The following is an 18,821-nucleotide window of genomic DNA, read 5'->3' as shown; positions in this document are numbered from 1 at the left end:
TAGTCTGGGATCACTTCACTTTTCGGGCTTGTAACCGGTCTGGAGCGGAAACCACAACACGTCATGTTGTAGTACTCAAAGACTACAATTTGGCCGGAACTATCCACCGGAAACTGTTTTAACCCAAAATAATTCCCCTGCGCTCAAGGACATACTTTTAGGGCCTACCTAATAAACACCTTGATGCGGAGTAGTTTTGCTTTTGAAAAATTAGTTTGGTATATTATGCATCTTTTAGTCCAACTCGTAGCGACTGGCAAGACTACACTATAGGCTACTCAAGCATTTTAATAATAGGGATTGGGGAAACAAACCGAGGGAACCAAATCAAAGCGACGCCGCTTCTTCTAGTGGTTTCCGCGTTGGGCGGAAACCAAACGTCCTGTTGTGAACGAACACCAGAACACCAGGCTTTCCCCCCCCTCAACTAAGGGATCCTCTGCCTGAGAACGTTGAAGACCCCTGCTATACGTTAAACAATCTATATATATACCTATACTTGTTCCATCACTGTGCGGAGGGCTCCCCTCCCCCACCCCTCCCAGAATGGAGGCTCAGCATGGAGGAAATGAGGCTGCCCATGGCCCTTATTGACCGTAAGGGGATTCTCTGCCCCATATTTCACTGGAAGCCCCCGGCTCTCCCCAGAGGGAGGGGGGCCGTAGAGATGAACCATGTCGGGACACATGTTGGAGGGAAGTCAGCAGCTCACCGTGCAAGAGGGGGGGATGGGGGGATAAAGCAGGGATAAGGGAGGTAACCGCGGCGGTGTGAAACGAGACCCCTAAACAAAACAGCCACCCACGGACGCACACACACGCGCGCGCGCACGCACGCACGCACACACTTGCAGGAAGGAAAGAGCATCTGGAATCCAGCCCGATATATACTCCGCCGCCTAGGCGGTGTTGCGCGCCGCAAACAGCAAGACCTACAAGATCACGACGCGCTCGCATTCGCAGCCCGCTGTGAGCTTGTAGGTCTGCTATTTGTAGTGTGTGACAGCGCCCGGGGTCTAGTTATAACACCGTGATGGTTTGCAGAGGCATGGCGTTAACGTGACAAAGAGGTGGGACGTCAATGAACAGGAGCAGAGTTTTTCATCCATTAAAGAGTCTAGACTCTAGGTGCATGTGTTCATTTTGACAGCAAATGTTTGATTTATAGGTTTTTAGCCGTATATACTCTTCTGAATAAAATAGAATTTAGTTTTAGTCACTTTTAATAGGGATGTCCGATATTGACTTTTTTACCGATAACCAATAACCAATAATTTACGATATTAACCGATACCGATATATGCTAATTTATCTAGCAGTGATTCTCAATTTGAATTTCAAGCTCTCCCAGTTTGAAATGCATTAGGCTACTGACCCCCGTTTAATGGCATTTATATATATCACTGGGACCCCAGCTCAGGGCTCAGGGACCCCAAGCTCACAAGCTTGTAGATCAGCTATTTTCGGAGCGTGACATCCACACACAACTAACTCTAAAATGACTTGTCTTTTAGTTATTTTGATCTCTCCACCAGTCCCTCCCTAACATTTTAGTCTAGCGCTAATTGTCAATAGTCATAGTCATAGTTTTAGTCAACAAAATGGAAACTGTGAGGTAGTGGGTCTATTCAGAGGTGTAAAGTAACTAAGTACATTTACTTAACCACTGTACTTAAGTACACTTTTGAGGTATTTGTAATTTACTTGAGTATTTTCAATTTCCAATACATTTACTTCTACGACACTACGTCTCGGATACAAATACTGTACTTTTCCACTACATTTATTTTGAAACTTTAGTTACTGGTCACTTTGCAGATATAAATTATAATTGCGACCGTAGGTTGCAGTTAACTGTAATCGTAGGTCGCAGTTTACTATGTAAACCGGCAGATCCAGTCTGTCAGTGAGTCAGTCAGTCGGTCAGTCAGTCCATAATGCCTCAGTTTCTATAGCTGACCTGTTCTGACATCACATTGTTGACTGTCTCGCTCCATATATGACCATTGACCAAACAGCCTGTTCTGGCAATCATGTATGGAGATCCCTGATGTCATCAATATTAAGCCCATATTTGGTAATGCCCATACAGTATGGACGCTCCATATGGCCAAGACAGAATTCATTTGCAAAAAAAAAACTGCTGACTATCATCACCTGGATATCCATATATGAAGATCACGACTCTGACCTCATCAAACCCTGGATATCCATACATGGAGACGACTGGATCTCACCTAGATCTCCATATATGGAGCTGGTCAATACCTCTACATCTGACCTCACGGACTCCATAAATGTCTTGCTGACCTATTCTGACATCACAGTGATGACTCGACCAGCTCAGCAGAAGGCTGTACATGCCAAAGCACCCATGTGCACGCACCCATGTGCGCGACCTCAGGACCTTAGGGCGTCTTACTGGTATTACAAAACATAACCACTTTAGCCCTATTTTATAGCAAGGTTGTTTGAAAATAGCTGATCTACAAGTTCACAACGTGTCACACTGTGACGCGTTGTGAGCTTGCAGGTCTGCTATTTTCAAACGTTTTGTACTTTAAGTACATTTTGATGCCAACACTTTCATACTTTTAATTTTGAATTTCTGACATTTACTTGTAACAGAGTATTTCTATAATGCAGCATTGATACCTTAAAGCCCTTTGCACACAGGACAGTTGCGTTTTTTTCGTTTGCTGCATGAATAAAACGCATTGGATTTGGTGTGCAATGCTGTGCGGAATCGGCGCTGCGGATCCCAAAAGGAGTCATAAAAGGAGTGATGAGTTTTTTACCGCATGTGACAAGACGCACAAATCGAACTGTGTTCGATCGAGAAAGAAACGCACGGCCGCAGCCACTCGTCGCACGGCTAATTCGGATCCGGTGTGCATGAGGTCGTAGAGAATCATTGTTTTCTTTTTAAAAAGTGAAATTGTCCGTTTTATCCGTACGGATAAACGCGCCTGTGTGCAAAGGGCTTTACTTGAGTAAAACATCCAAGTACTTTTTCCACCACTGTATTTGTTTGCCAGAGGGCCTGGGAACAAGACTTTGCAGCACAGTTAAATCCTCAGTGTCGATTTTACACCGGGAGTGTTAAAAACCGACCCGTTGTTTCACAGATGTGTTACAACACAATTTTACAACTAAGAGAGCAAAATCTGAAATACAGCGAGGCGTTTTTTCCACAGAAAAGAAAAACATCACAAAACATGCAGCAGTCTTCATTTGCGTGTGCGCGCGTAAAAACACACGTGCGCACGTGCGCGCGTGCACGTGTATGTGTGTGGTTGCATATCGTCGTTGTCGGTTGGAAACCTCGTATCTCCAAGTTTCAAATTTGTACGTTCTTTTGCAAAGTAAAGCCCTGCTTCATCATACAAGGCTGTCGCACAAAAGTAGTGAAAACAGCCGATCTACAAGCACACAACGCCTCGCACCGCGAGGCGTTGTGTGCTTGTAGATCTGCTGTTTTCACTAGTTTAGTTCATTTTTAAAATGATAAATACAAAACGAAACCTTGTACATACAAGGTTTCCACCCGACAACGACGATATATATAGTCTCCATGGCAAAAAATGAGCCCCGCTGGGTGCGTAATTAATTGGTTTACTGCCAACGTTAGACAGGGTCTGTCTCTCAGGAATCTGCATTTGGCCCTGAACTTTACTTTTACATGTTGGTTGAGGTATTAACTTATTTGGACAAGGGATTGAGTCTACCGGTTGTCCTATGGATGGAATGGTCAAACAACACGCGGAGGGAGGGATGTTTGAGGTGCCGGGCCCCATGTGCAAAGAAACAGCAGCTCTACAATACCGCCGCACCGGAGCCTTATAGGCTTTACTGTAGCTGCACCGCGGAGGGAACTGACACACACACACACACACACACACACACACACACACACACACACACACACACACACACGCACACACGCACACACACACATGCACACATGCACGCACACACACTCATGCAAGCACGAATGCACCCAACCACACACGCACACACATATCGTTGTTGTGGGGTGGAAACCCTGTTTTGTATTTATTATTTTAAAACTAGTGAAAATAGTCGATCTACGAGCACACAAAGCCTTGTGTGCTTGTAGATCTGCTATTTTCACTAGTTTTGTGCGACAGTCTTGTATGATGAATGGAGTCTTGTATACACACACACACACACACGCGCGCACACACACACACACACACACACACACGCACACGCGCACACACGCACCCACGCACACACACACACACACACACACTCCCAGTGTACCCCATTCGCATTGCTTTGCCTCTGCTCCTCCCATCCCTGGTTTGACCCGAGAGTACATTAGCAGAGGAGTGTTAATTCAACTCGGAGGGTCCCGTAACTGGGTCCATGTTTACACTGTGCGGGTTGAATTAACACTCCAGATTTTACTGCTGTGGGTGGCTGTTTTCTTTCCCCGCTATTCTTCTCGTCCCTTTTACGGTTCTGCGTTGTTTTTCACGCTGTTATGCGATGCCACGCAAACACAGGGACAATTATATGACCCTGGGTGGCTGACAAATAACCTTTAGTCTATAGATTTCACTAGTGCCTAGAAGTCCCTAAAACCTTGGTGACTATTGTTACTATTAAGGAGACTGGTAGGATAAAAAGGAACAATATCAATTGGACTATAGTTTGTAGTTGTTGTGACCGCCACGTCGCAGTTACTATCAAATCCTCCACCGGCGTCTGTCTGTCTGTCAGTCTGTCTGTCACACGTCACGCGTCACACTTTTGCCCTACTCATATCCCCGCCACCGTTGCCCCGATCCATGCCAAATTTTGCACACACTCCTTGGCTGCCAAACCACAACCACCACTCCTCATTTCTCACATGGCCCTCTTCTAGCGCCACCATGACGTTGATTCTTGCAAAACACATTTTTGGACACTGCTCCGACAGATTTGGCCCGAGAATCACGCAAAGCGGTACACAGATCTCTACAGTCATGTCATCAAAATGCATCTGTCCCATCTAGCGCCATCATCTGGCCGTTTTTTTAAAAACACATTTTTGGACACTGCTCCGACAGATTTGGCCCTAAAATCACGCAAAGCGGTACACAGTATCTCTACAGTCATGTCATCAAAATGCATCTGTCCCATTTCCCATATTCCCTCCTGATTGGCTACCATTGCCTTCTAAAGTTTGTATATGCGACCTCGCTTATCTCCCGATTTAGGGAGTCTTACTGGTTTTAGACATAGGCTACAGCTGATGTGGTCAGGCTCGAGTAAACAACAGACGACGTGGAAAGGCATAACATTTGCGTTGTTTGATTCTCCTTGCCATTGTGTGCTCTTGTCTTTTTAGGAGCCGGTCTGCATTCCTGCGCCGCTGTGTGTTAGATAAACTTGACTGTACGTTACAGCACACACACACACACACCCACCACGGCCATGCCTTCCAGGACCCACTGCAGGAGCTCGGCTTACTCTGGGCTTACATTATGGTGAAAAGGGACGGTATCGGTTTTACTGCCCGCGATGACGATACGCGCTACACACAAACAACCTGTGTCCACTGGGGATGTTGAATTGTAAACGGATACGGCACGTTCTTGTGGAGATTTACAAGACAGAGGACATGGGGGGAGTTAGAGAAGACATGCATGCCTTATATATAAATTATACATCTGTGGGTGGTTGGGTTGAGGGTGAGCTGGGGTGGCGGGTGGTAGGGGGTAGGGGGGGGGGGGGGTGGATGAAACTCTCCCTGCAATATCTTAATTGGAAACAAATGGAGAGGATGAATGGAAAATCTCATTATTATGGTAGAGGATCCTCCGCCGAACAATGACAGATAATAGTCGATGAAGATGAGAAGCCTTGATTTTCATAAGGCTCTTCGGTACGCTAACCCATTTAAGGCCCGTCTACTCTTTCAAAGCTCCTGGTTCCAATTACCGGACAGTTCCTGTGCTCATAAAGGCATTTTCATGCTTTTATTTCTACTTTCTTGTTATATCTTTCGATAGCGATCGCGGGCCCAGCCTCTCCCTCTATCACCGGCTGCCATCTCAGGCTGAGTCACATGGCCTAGGAACGCCCCGATGTAGGTCAGCGCTACTACACTCACCACTCACCAAAGTCATATTATAAAACCGTATAGATATGCTATTATGTAAGTATATATAAAAGATATTGTTGCTCCCGGGCAGAAACCTCCTTCACCACATTTGAACTTTTTATGTTTTTTTTTTCGTAATTTAACGCCCTATACTTGATCATACAACAGCATAAAAAATAGAAGATCTACAAGCTCGGAAACGCGGCCGAAAAGCGATGCGTTTTCAGCCTGTCAATCTGCTATTTTTTTAATTGGATTCCTGAAAAGTAACAGTTTTGAATAGTTTTTCTACCCGACAGAGACGATATAGTTCAGTCTTACGAGAAGAAGGGATAAAACATGTCCAAAAACCGGTGATAAAAATGAACGACCAGATAGATGGGGGGGATGTCAAAAGCAGAGGCATGGATTCCTCCCCAACATCCCTGCCAGCAAATAATCCAACCCCGTACATTCCTAATATGTCGACTAAAACCTCTCTCTCTTTCTCTCTCTCTTGCTCTTTCTCTCTCTTTGAGAGAGAGATGAAGCAGGGACCCCCACAAGCTGTTCATAGATTCCATATAGTTTCATTGTTTGACAGCACGATTATCAGTGTATTTTGGATTCATGTCAATTTGTGTCTTCAGATATTTAACAACTTTTGAGCCGTCATTACCCAATAAACCTGACCTTTTACTCTGCTCTTTTTCCCCTCTACACCAAACCTCTTTGCCGAAAATAGCCGATCTACAAGCTGCGAGGCGTTGTGAGCTTGCAGATCTGCTATTTTCGGCTACAGTTCTCAGAATATGGACGCTAGGGTTCAAGTTGATGGTTCAGAGAGTTGGAGGTTTGCTGCTCCAGTCAGCAGCGGCCCTCACGGAGCACCACCTACCCCTCATCCACCATCCTCCCACCTAGGCTGATCTGGAGCTCATGAGGCCTCAGACACACTTAATGGGATTATGGTAATATAATTTTGCTTGCTGCTGACCCGGGGCCAGTGCCAGGTTTCTCTTCCACATCCTCAGACAAAAGGCAGGCAGCTCAGTGAGGGTTCTACTAGCGATGACCGGCCACGGGCCCTCTCTCTCTCTCTCTCTTTCTCTCTCTCTCTTTCTCTTTCTCTCTCTCTCTCTCGACACATACAGGCCCGTAACCTCACGGGGGTTCCGGACAAGATGGATGGCTTCAGGGGGGACAAGTCTCACTTCCTACGCGCACTCCTGCGGTGAGCGAAATCGCGCGCTTGTCGTAAACCTTGAATTGTGTGTGATTTTTCATTTGTTATGGGCCGACTTCCGGAGGTCTTTGTAGGTTTTGTTCATGCGCTTCACAGTAAAATCCCCCTCAATGTCAAAGGAATACACACCCCAAAAAGACTTTTCTTTCAATTACTCGACCCGTGAAGCTCTGAATTCATGGAGAAAGTTTGTTTGTGTCACATTCCTTCACAGTGAATGACGCTTCCTAAAACTAATACAGTATTTGATAAATTAAATAAAATAGGGGTTCAAGATTAACACAGTAAAACTATATGCAGTGTTTCTGTCCAAGTCCCTGTCCCTAAAGAAGAAACAATGACACATCCATTTTGTTGTCAATTATTTGTTGTCAATATCAAAGTCAGTATCATGGTAAGTATCAAGTCAATATCATGGTCAGTATGATGTCAGTATCATTCATGCTAGTATCATGGTCAATATCATGTCAGTATGATGTCAGTATGATGTCATTATCATGCTAGTATCATGGTCAGTATCATGTCAATAGTATGATGTCAGTATCATGGTACAGTACATGAAATCAATGACAGCCTATTATATAAGAATAGCTACAGTTTCTGATGTATAAACATCTCTAAATTAGCAACCCCCGCCAAATAAATGAATGAATGGTTAAATGAATGATTAAATGAACAAATGAATGGATGAATGAATGAATGAATGAATGGATGGATGGATGGATGGATGGATGGATGGATGGATGGATGAAAGAATGAATGAAAGAATGTCAAAACACATGTTCACTCGCCTTAAAAGTCTCATGCAAGAGACTTGTTATCCATGAATTCCAGACTTCACAGGGTGACCAACTGGTGGAAAAGAAAGTCACTTAGAGAGTTTGATTTAACTAAATTCAGTACAAATATAACCTAATGGATTTAGTTATAATTGCATTACATTCGTATGCACCCATCCCCGGTTCCAAAATGGGCTCATTAACACTGGGGAGTTTACTGTGTGTCTAACTGTACGCCTTATCAAAAGGATCTTCCCTCGGGCCTGTTGAATCAACACACAGGGGCGTCAATTGGGTATGGCAGGGGTATGTAGCTGCCATACCCTGGGTCCAGGGGGGAAAATAAAAGTAACTTTTCAATATAAATACATGAATGTCTCTTTGTCTATATGTGCTAGTTATTATGTTGTTAAATTACAGTAAAATAACTTCAAATGCAAGATTTTACAAAATGGTCACTTTAACAAGGTATTATAATTATTCTCCACATTTTTATTCATCTTGACAAAATGGCACAGGTGCAATGCATTATTGTTAATTGTGGCACGTTTACTAACATGCCAAGTTTATCTGCACTTGAACAAATGTTCCAGGCTGCCATATGCAGCCCAAGAAACCGTAGAAACGCCTGTTGATAAGGTATATGGCAACATGACTGGTGTCTTGAACGCGCGCCTTCGCGCGCGTTCAAGACACCAGTCATGTTGCCATACCTTAGCTTTTTCTGAACTGACGCCACTGTCAACACAGCAGTTTTTCGGCGGAGGCTATGGATTCCATGGAAACGGCCTCGTGGTCGGCCTGTCTATCTCCTTGATTTAGCGGCAGTTTCCTGCACTGGATGTGTGTGTTATTGGTTTTAGAAAGCCTTTTATGGACTGGACAATTTAAAAAAAAAAGGAACTCGGCATGGGGGTCGATCCAAACTGTCCTCTGGCTGTACGCAGTCCAAACTGGAAAATGGCTGCCATTCGACACCGAGAAGACGTGCTAGAACTCAAACCGTACAATATGCTAAGGCACTTCAGATAGAAAATGACACAGAATTGGAAAGCCACGTTCACATGCCGCGATTGCCCTTAATGTCTTCTGACACGGAAGATTCTCGTATTCTATTTGCCGCATTGACGACTGTGATTAATCACATCGGCCGTCAAAGTATCGGTTTCAGAGTGTCACTTTAATCCTTGCATTTGTCCCTTTCTCTTTTCCCTTGGAGCAAACTTCAAACTTGTAGGGTGAAAGCCTGTGCAATGCCCCCGCACTCCCACTCCCACTCCCACACACACACACACACACACACACACACACACACACACACACACACACACACGTGCACAATTGTTGACGGGTCTATCACTCCGGCCAAGGTACAGCTCTCACAATATGCTGGAAGGCCGCTTGACTGTTCTCTTTGTCGTGTTGTTTTAGATTTTGTTTTGTGTTTTATTGTCGTCCCATGGTCTCCAAGGGTGATTCGCCCAGATTTGTTTTTCCTTTTTTCTCTTTCCCTCCCTTTTCTTTTCCTCTTCCTTTTCGACCCTCAGAGAGAGAGAGAGAGAGAGAGAGAGAGAGAGAGAGAGAGAGAGACCACCCATAGGGTTCGTCGGGGGCAGACGTCTCTTTGGAATAATAATGGGGTCGTCCTGGGAAAATTGCCCGTGGAAAGGCCTGTCTGCTATAGCGAAAGAAGAAAGAAAGAAAGAAAAAAGAAAAAGAAAAGGAGCAGAAGAAAAATTTGGTCTGGTTTCCGATCCTCCTCGGGGAACATTCATCACGGACGTCCTGCTGTTTGGGGGGGGGGGGGGGGGGGGTGGGTTTGCCTCCACTCACTGGCCCGGGATTGCAGGCTGGACACTGCCAGCCCAGGACACTAGCTGGTGCCAAGGTCAGAATGATGGGAGGACAAGTGGCTTATGGGAAGAGGACCTGCACGGATGTTATGCGCTCTGGCTCAGTAGGTTCTTAAACTTTGAAATTCGAGGGTATCCCCTTAACTTTGACAGTGTACAAATGGAACCAAATGGACCCGTCAGGGTCCATTTGGATCCATTTGTACACTGCCAGAGTTACAGACTCGTATGGGTCATGTAGACCATTTGTACACATTTAGACCATTTGTACACTGTCAGAGTTACAGACTCGTATGGGTCATTTAGACCAGGGGTTTTCAAAGTGGGTGCCGTGACGGCAGTCCAGGGGTGCTGCGAGATAAATTGATAATGTTTGGAATTTATTTGGACAATTAAAAACAACTATTTAGGATAATTTTAAATTTGAATTTTAAATCTTCAGTTCTAACCAAAATAGCCATTATCTCAATGTTTTCCTAGCTAAAATTTGTCATAAATATAAGAAGTGAAAAGGCACCCCTACGTTCATTAAGATAATGTAGGGATGCCTCGGATGAAAAAAAAAAGAAAATATTTGTAGTGGTCCCCTGAGCCAAAAAGGTTTGGGAACCCCTGATTTAGACCTCCATAAAGTAACCTAGAGAGTCCCTGAAATCTACTTCGAGAACCTCTTCTCGTTGTTTAACGCAGTAGTTCTATAATCTTTGTCCTATTGATCCCCAAACTGATATGTATTTGGCCCGCGGACCCCCATCTGAAAAGGTTTCGTGCCATGGAACCCCAGAAGAGGGCTATCAGTGTTCTAAATTATTCCAAATTTCATTTTGAATAATTCCTTTTTACGTTTTTTATGATTCATTTTTCGTTCAAGCACTTTGACGAATTTTCAAAAACTTTCAAAAATAGCACAAGCTCAAGTGACACGCTGTGAGCTTGTAGATCTGCTATTTTCGAACAGCCAACGTATAAATGGATAAAGTGGTTAAGATGATTGTGATGCTACGCTAACTCAAGTCCTGTTTACCAAGTCTAGACGGTTTAAGTGGTTAATTGACTCGTCCTTCCAGCTTGTTAAAAACACTTAAGCGTTACATTGATGTACAACAGTTTTGCTATTTTGGAAAATTATTGGAAATTTGTCATTTAAAGCTAACCGGATTGAAAGTGGTTAACCACTTGAACCCGGATACATTCACATTCTGGAGGAAAAATTAGCCAAAAATAGCAGTTAACAGGGTGTTGTGAGCTTGTAGATCGGCTATTTTTGGCAAAGACAATAGTGTAGACAGAAAAGCTGTCCAAGGCAAGTACAGTGACAACTCAGGTTCAGTCTAGAATAATGCTCATATATACATTGAGATGACATTCAGTATTTTGTGGTGTAGGTCGATAGGCTATATAGCAGGGTTCCCCAATTAGTTTTCCCCAAGGGCCGAATCATGTCTAGGGTACCAAGCCGATGGCCACAACATTGCAAGGGGCGAAGGTGGCGTTCCCGCTACTCCAGCAACAATTCAGATATCGTCGTTGTCGGGTGAAAATTCAAAACCGTTCGTTTTGCATTTATCATTTTAAAAATGATTTAAACTAGTGAAAACAGCCGATCTACAAGCACACACCGCCTCGCGGTTGTAGGTCGGCTGTTTTCACTACTATTGTGAGGCGGTCTTGAATGATGAAGCAGGACTTTACTTTGCGAAAGAACTTACAAATTTGGAGATACGAGGTTTCCACCTGACAACAACGATATGCTAGTGTTGTTGCTGCTCTTATACCACCATTATTACTGGGGTTGGTGGAGGCCTGACAGTAGCCCCCTGCGGGCCGCAAATGGCCCTCGGGCCGCCTATTGGGGAACCCTGGGCTATAGCCTCTCACTCAGCAGTGTTGAGTCGTGACATTGCATTGCAATCCTGCCCTGCAAAGAGTTGAAAATGTACCAAGGTCTGCTCTAAATCAGCACCCTGATCACTTTCATTTCTAGTGAGTGCGGTTCCTCGCATGAATTGAGACTGGATGTGTCAGTGGCAGTGCCCTGCAAAACAAGTCAGTACCACGCTCTATGACAGTGGAGGAAGAAGTACTTAAAGTAAACCTATCCAAAATAGATCTACAACAATGTTGTGAGCTTGTATATTGGCTATCTTCCAATAGATACAACATATACAATTGGGCTTAAGGTCAATGTGTGTTTTATAATAATAATAATCTAAATCTACAAAACTGTTACTTTTCAGGATTCATATTAGAAAAACAGCAAAAGTAGCAGATATGTCGCTTGCGGATCTGCTACTTTTTATAGTTTTGTCTGACACTCTAGTATGATCAAGTGGGGAATTAACTTACGAAAAAATCACAAAAAGTTCAAACACGTAGAGGTTTATGCCTGACAGCAACGATATAATATATACTGTAGGCCAGGGGTTTTCAAAGTGGGTGACGGGGCACCCTGGGGTGCCGCGAAGGCAGTCCAGGGGTGCCGCGAGATCATTTGATAACATTTGGAATTTGAAAGAATATTTAGTATCGTTTTAAACCTGAAGTACAAAGTTATTTTCAGTCAGTTCTCACCAAAATTGCTATTATCTCAACGTTTTCCTCGCAACATAATCGCTAAAATATCGTCACTTGTTGGGCAGAAACCTCGTATCTCCAAGTTTCAAATATCTACGTCTTTTGGTAAAGCAAAGCCCTACTTCATTATGCAAGACTGTCGCACAAAACTAGTGAAAACAGCCGATCTACAAGCACACAACGCCTCGCATCGCGAGGCGTTGTGTGCTTGTAGATCTGCTGTTTTCACTGGTTTAGTACATTTTATAGATGATAAATACAAAACGAACGGTTTTGGACATACAAGGTTTCCACCCGACAACGACGATATGCTATAAATATAAGGTGCTGGGAGTGAAAATTATAATGTAGGGGTGCCTCGGATTAAAACAATATTTATGGGGTGCCCTGAGACAACAAAAAAAACGTTTGGGAACCCCTGCTGTAGGCTACTGTAGAAGTACAGGACTTGAGTAAAAGTACTTACTTTACTCCCTTGGCCAGAGTCCAGACTGAATGTGTCAGCTGCAGAAGGAGTCCTCACCACACTCTATGGGCAGGGAAAGCCTCAACTCTGATGTCATTTCCTGACATGGGCGCTGGCCTGCGAGGGAACACCACATGACACACTAACCTGATGAAATCCAATGAAAGTGGCCGTGGTTAACTCTCAAATACCTGGGAACGTGCCAGAGTCGCGTTAGATTTAAACCACTTTAACCATTATTTTATGCTTTAACTATTGAAAAATAGCACGCAGCGAGCTTGTAGATCTGCTATTTTTGAAAAATCGTGAAAATGTGTGCAAGTCTTTGAATATCTTTGACCCCATCTTTGACCCGACTTCTAAATCCTTCTTCTAAATCATGTTGTTCTCAAACTTTTTCATGTCAAGGACCCCCAAAATTACAGGTATTTGGCCGCGGACCCCTATCTCAAAATATGTTGTTCCAGGGACCACACAGAAGCAAATATTTGAGTTACAAATGTTCACTTTTAAATAGATATAAGAATTGCAAAGAAATATCGCTGTGAGCTTGTATATCTGCTATTTTTCAATTGTTAAAGCGGTCAATAATCCTAGGCCTAAATGGGTTAAATCACTCTCTTCAGGGGAGAGTGTTCTCCTCTCGGTGGAGAGAATATGTCCACGTACTCGTGTGTGATCTTCATCACCAAAAGAATGGATTCTTCAGATTCTTTGGACCCTCGTCCCGTCTACCCTCCGGCGTCCTTATTTCCTGTTATTGAGAGGTCAAGGTGTAAAATATCCATCTTTCTGCTGTGGAATAACTCAACGGCATTGGACAGACAGAAAGAAGACAGGGGAACTGAATCAAAAGGTTACAACGTTAAATAACAAAGTGATAGATAATAAAAAAAAGAACACTTGAATAAAACTACACTTCGAAAAGTTAAGCATAGCCTATATTATATGTGTACGAATTTCACATCGTAATCTGCCTATACTTTGCTTTTTCTTTGTTGCAAATTTACGATTTTCAGAATAGCTTTCGTCTTTATTTTTTTTTAAGAGTTCGTCTTGACGATGGAAAATAAGCCTCTCACGTTTTACAGTGCACATTCGCTGCCAGCCGGCAACCCTAGAAAACGAGCCCCTGGAAGTCCATTCATTCTAGCACCAGAGAGAAAGAGAGAGAGAGAGAGAGAGAGAGAGAGAGAGAGAGAGAGAGAGAGAGAGAGAGAGAGAGAGAGAGAGCCAGCCAAGTCCTGCCATCAGGGGCGTCACAAGGGGTAGGAAAGTGGGACTGCAGATATACAAGCTCACAGCGCGGCACCGAGTGCCGCGCTGCGAGCTTGTAGATCTGCTATTTTTGAAAAAGTCGTGAAAATGTGTGCAAATCTTTGAATATGTATTTTTTAAGCGAACATTTGTAACTCAAATTTTGCTTCCGGGGTAGTCCCTGGAACTAAATATTTTGAGATGGGGGTCCGTGGCCAAATTCATATCATTTTGGGGGTCCTTCACATGAAAAAGTTTGAGCATCACTGACATGGAAACATGGGTTTCTTGCACACATTTTCACAATTTTTCAAAAATAGCAGATCTACAAGCTTGCAGCGCGGCACCGTGAGCTTGTATATCTGCTATTTTTGGAGCCGTGGGCGGAGCCCATGGTCTCCCTCTGAGTGGCAATGTGTGTCCTGTCTCACCAGTGAGAACTGTCCCGTTGAGTTCGAACAGTACCTTTTATGACCACACATGTTAAGGGAGGGGCGCTGTTTTCAGGCCAGGCACACACACGCACACACACACACACACAGGGGGGAACACATAGAATCAAAAACATAGATCTGGAAGTGCTCAATTTCACGGCTCCACTTCGAACCAAGGTTTGATTTTTCAATAGTTAAAGCACAGGGGCCCCGCAGTGAATCCTTGTACCCAGGGCCCAGAGTTTGGTGCGACACCCCTACTGCCATGATCAGCTCCTTCACTCACAGGCCGGCATGGAAAGGTTGGCTTCAGCTACCATCGCTTTTGGGCAACATCTCTCATCAGCTGCCAGTCCTGCAGCAGTAGTTGTGCTTTATGCAACTACACTGTACAGCAAAAAAAACCAAAAAAAAAAACATTTAAGTTACTGTTGTGTTGGAGCAGTGTTTCCCCGATCTTTTGAGCCAATGCCCCCTATACAATGTCCCTTACCGCCCCCGCACCCAATTAATATGTAAGCTTTATTAATTAGCTTGTATTGTGTTGCTTATACCAGTAAGACTCCCTAATCGGGAGATACCGGTAAGCGACTGTCAGGTTGCATACACAAACTTTAGAAGGCAATCGTAGCCAAGCAGGAGGGAATATGGGAAACGGGACAGATCCATGTTGATGACATGACTTTAGAGATACTGTGTACCGCTTTGTGTGATTTTAGGGCAACATCTGTAGGAGCAATGTCCAAAAATGTGTTTTGCAAAAGTCGGCCTGATGGTGGCACTAGAAGAGGGCCATGTGAGAAATGAGGTGGAGGTTATGATTTGCCATCCAAGGAGTGTTTGTGCAAAGTTTGGCATTTATAGGGCAAACGGTGGCGGAGATATGAGTAGGGCAAAAGTGTGACGTGACGGACAGACTGACAAACAGACTGACAGCCGGTGGAGCTTTTTATAGTAACTGCGACCTGACGGTCGCAATAATTTAGAAATCTCATCTATTTCCAAATAATCATTAAGCTGGACTGATACTGATACTGACATGATATTGACATGATACTGACATTGTACTGACATGATACTGACATGACACTGATACTGACCATGATACTGACATGATACTGACATGATACTGACCATGACACTGACATGGTACTGACATGACACTGACATGATACTGACATGATACTGACCATGATACTGACATGGTACTGACATGATACTGACATGATACTGATCATGATACTGACATGGTACTGACCATGATACTGACTATGATACTGACCATGCTACTGACCATGATACTGACATGATATTGACATGATACTGACCATGATACTGACATGATACTGACTATGATACTGACATGATACTGACTATGATACTGACCATGATACTGACCATGATACTGACATGATACTGACTATGATACTGACATGATACTGACCATGATACTGACTATGATACTGACTATGATACTGACTATGATACTGACCATGATACTGACTATGATACTGACATGATACTGACCATGATACTGACATGATACTACATGATACTGACTATGATACTGACTATGATACTGACCATGATACTGACCATGATACTGACCATGATACTGACATGATACTGACATGATACTGACTATGATACTGACTATGATACTGACCATGATACTGACATGATACTGACTATGATACTGACATGATACTGACCATGATACTGACATGATACTGACTATGATACTGACCATGATACTGACCATGATACTGACCATGACACTGACATGATACTGACCATGATACTGACATGATACTGACATGATACTGACCATGATACTGACATGATACTGACATGATACTGACATGATACTGACATGATACTGACATGATACTGACCATGATACTGACATGATACTGACATGATACTGACCATGATACTGACATGATACTGACCATGATACTGACATGATACTGACATGATACAGACATGATAAAGACATGATACTGACCATGATACTAACCAGTGAGACACCTGAGGGCTAAAAGCGACCTCGCTAGGACGGAATTAGCACAGGACGGAATTCATTTGCAAGGGTGATTCGAGTTGCGGTTGGTTGTTTAAGTTGGACAAAATGTGGACAAAATATGTTCCCAAATATGGATATATTACTGATGTCTGACATCATAGGTGTCTTATGTTATAGACCTATGACACAATATGTCCATATATGGGCATTCCAAGCAAGGGCTTAATATTGATGACATCAGGGATCACGGACGGAATGTGATGTCACAATGTGACGACACAGCAATGTGATGTCATAGGTCAGCTAATAGATATTGAGGCGTTACCCGGGCCCTGACAGGCGTTACAGCCAAGACAGGCATTTCTGACAAGACAGGCGTTTCTGACAAGACCAATGGTCGCAACCATGATAGTATCAGCTAGTCCAGTTTGTCCTCAAATTGACAAACTGAGAGAGAAAGAGACAAAATATTACATGCACACACCGTAGGGATGCAACAGTTAGTCAAACTCATTGATTAATTTAATTTATCGAAAATGTAATCAATAGCATAAATACTGAGAAGATAATCAATAATAAAAAGTAAGAATAACTGATCGTTTAATACAATAAGCGACTAATAATTGATCCATATTTTGGGCATGTAATTATACGCAAGATTTTCTAAAGATTAAACAGAAGAATAGTGAATATAGACGATCTACAAGCTGAAAATGTGGCGCGATGTGACGCGTTGAGAGCTTGTAAATCTGCTATTTTCGATTTGCTAATAGATACAAAATGTTCCAAATACTTCAAAAGAACGCGGCCACTTTCTCGGTTATTCAGTGAATCTAAAATGTAGAAGATGGCATGATCGCTGAGAAGATCATGGATAGTTGCAGCCCTGGTGCAAAGGTTATCAACAGCTATCACACTCTTCATGAGTTTCACTCTGACTCTGGCGTTTCCTGGTTGTGTAGAGACCGTTCATGCTCCAACTCCTTGGTGGTTCTGTGTCTGTGATGTCATGCATGTGGCGCTGTGGGTTGTGGTTTACTTTTGAGGGGACATACGTAGGCTACTGTACATGCATACAGTACTGTACATGCAGACAGTACTGTACATGCAGACAATGCTATTGACTGCTTGGCCGAAGGCCTTGCCGTATAAACGAGAAACTTGAGGTTTGTCTCTTCAGGGGTTATGTTGGGTGACACGACAAAACATACAGTAGTCACAATATGAAAACCTCGCTTGCCGCTTCAGGTGAGAATTCTATTTCTCCAGCTTTTTTAAATGTTTGTCATTTATTTTAATCAACAACATGTTTCCATTGAAGCCCCAGATATGACACAAAACACAGAAGAATCCAGGACCGTTACTACCCTGGGATGAGACGGTTGCTAATGCTACTGCGATATAAACAAAGTGTTATTTTTGTTTGACTCACAAGTTTTGATAATATTCTACACCTGTCTGTGGGGACCAACATATTTAGGTCTGGGGTCTCACCTGATCTCTCAATCATTCCTCATAAATAATACTGTAGTTCTTCTGCAACTGACCAGGGTTCGAATCTGAGCTGAGCCTTTTTTTACAGCATGCCCTCCTTTCTCCTGTCTCTCTCTTACTGTCACTACCAAGGAAAAAAACAAAATCTTTAAACGAATCTTTAAAACATTTGGGGTCTTGAACGACAGATTAAACGTTGGTTATCGTCACTGTCGGGGCAGAAACCTCGTATCTCCAAGTTTCAAATACTTCGTACATTTCTTCGCAAAGTAAAGCTCTGCTTCATCACACAAGGTCGTCGCACAAAAGTAGTGAAAACAGCAGATCTACAAGCACACAACGCCTCGCACTGCTTGTAGATCGGCTGTTTTCACTAGTTTAAATCATTTTTAAAATGATAAATACAAAACGAACGGTTTTGGACATACAAGGTTTCCACCCGACAACGACGTTATGCTATAATATTCTATGTAGAGTTATGGAGTAAAGCTGATGAAGTACTGTAAATGGTGTCCAGTCGAGGCTGTGAGAGAGGAGGTACAGCCCGCAGCGGTGGGTGGTACAAACTGGTTTTAGTCCAGTTGACGTGAAGACAGAGA

The sequence above is a fragment of the Nannobrachium achirus genome, assembly GCF_963921795.1.
Source record: "Nannobrachium achirus genome assembly, chromosome: 4".
Taxonomy (NCBI): Eukaryota; Metazoa; Chordata; class Actinopteri; order Myctophiformes; family Myctophidae; genus Nannobrachium; species Nannobrachium achirus.
This window is presented reverse-complemented; position numbering follows the sequence as displayed.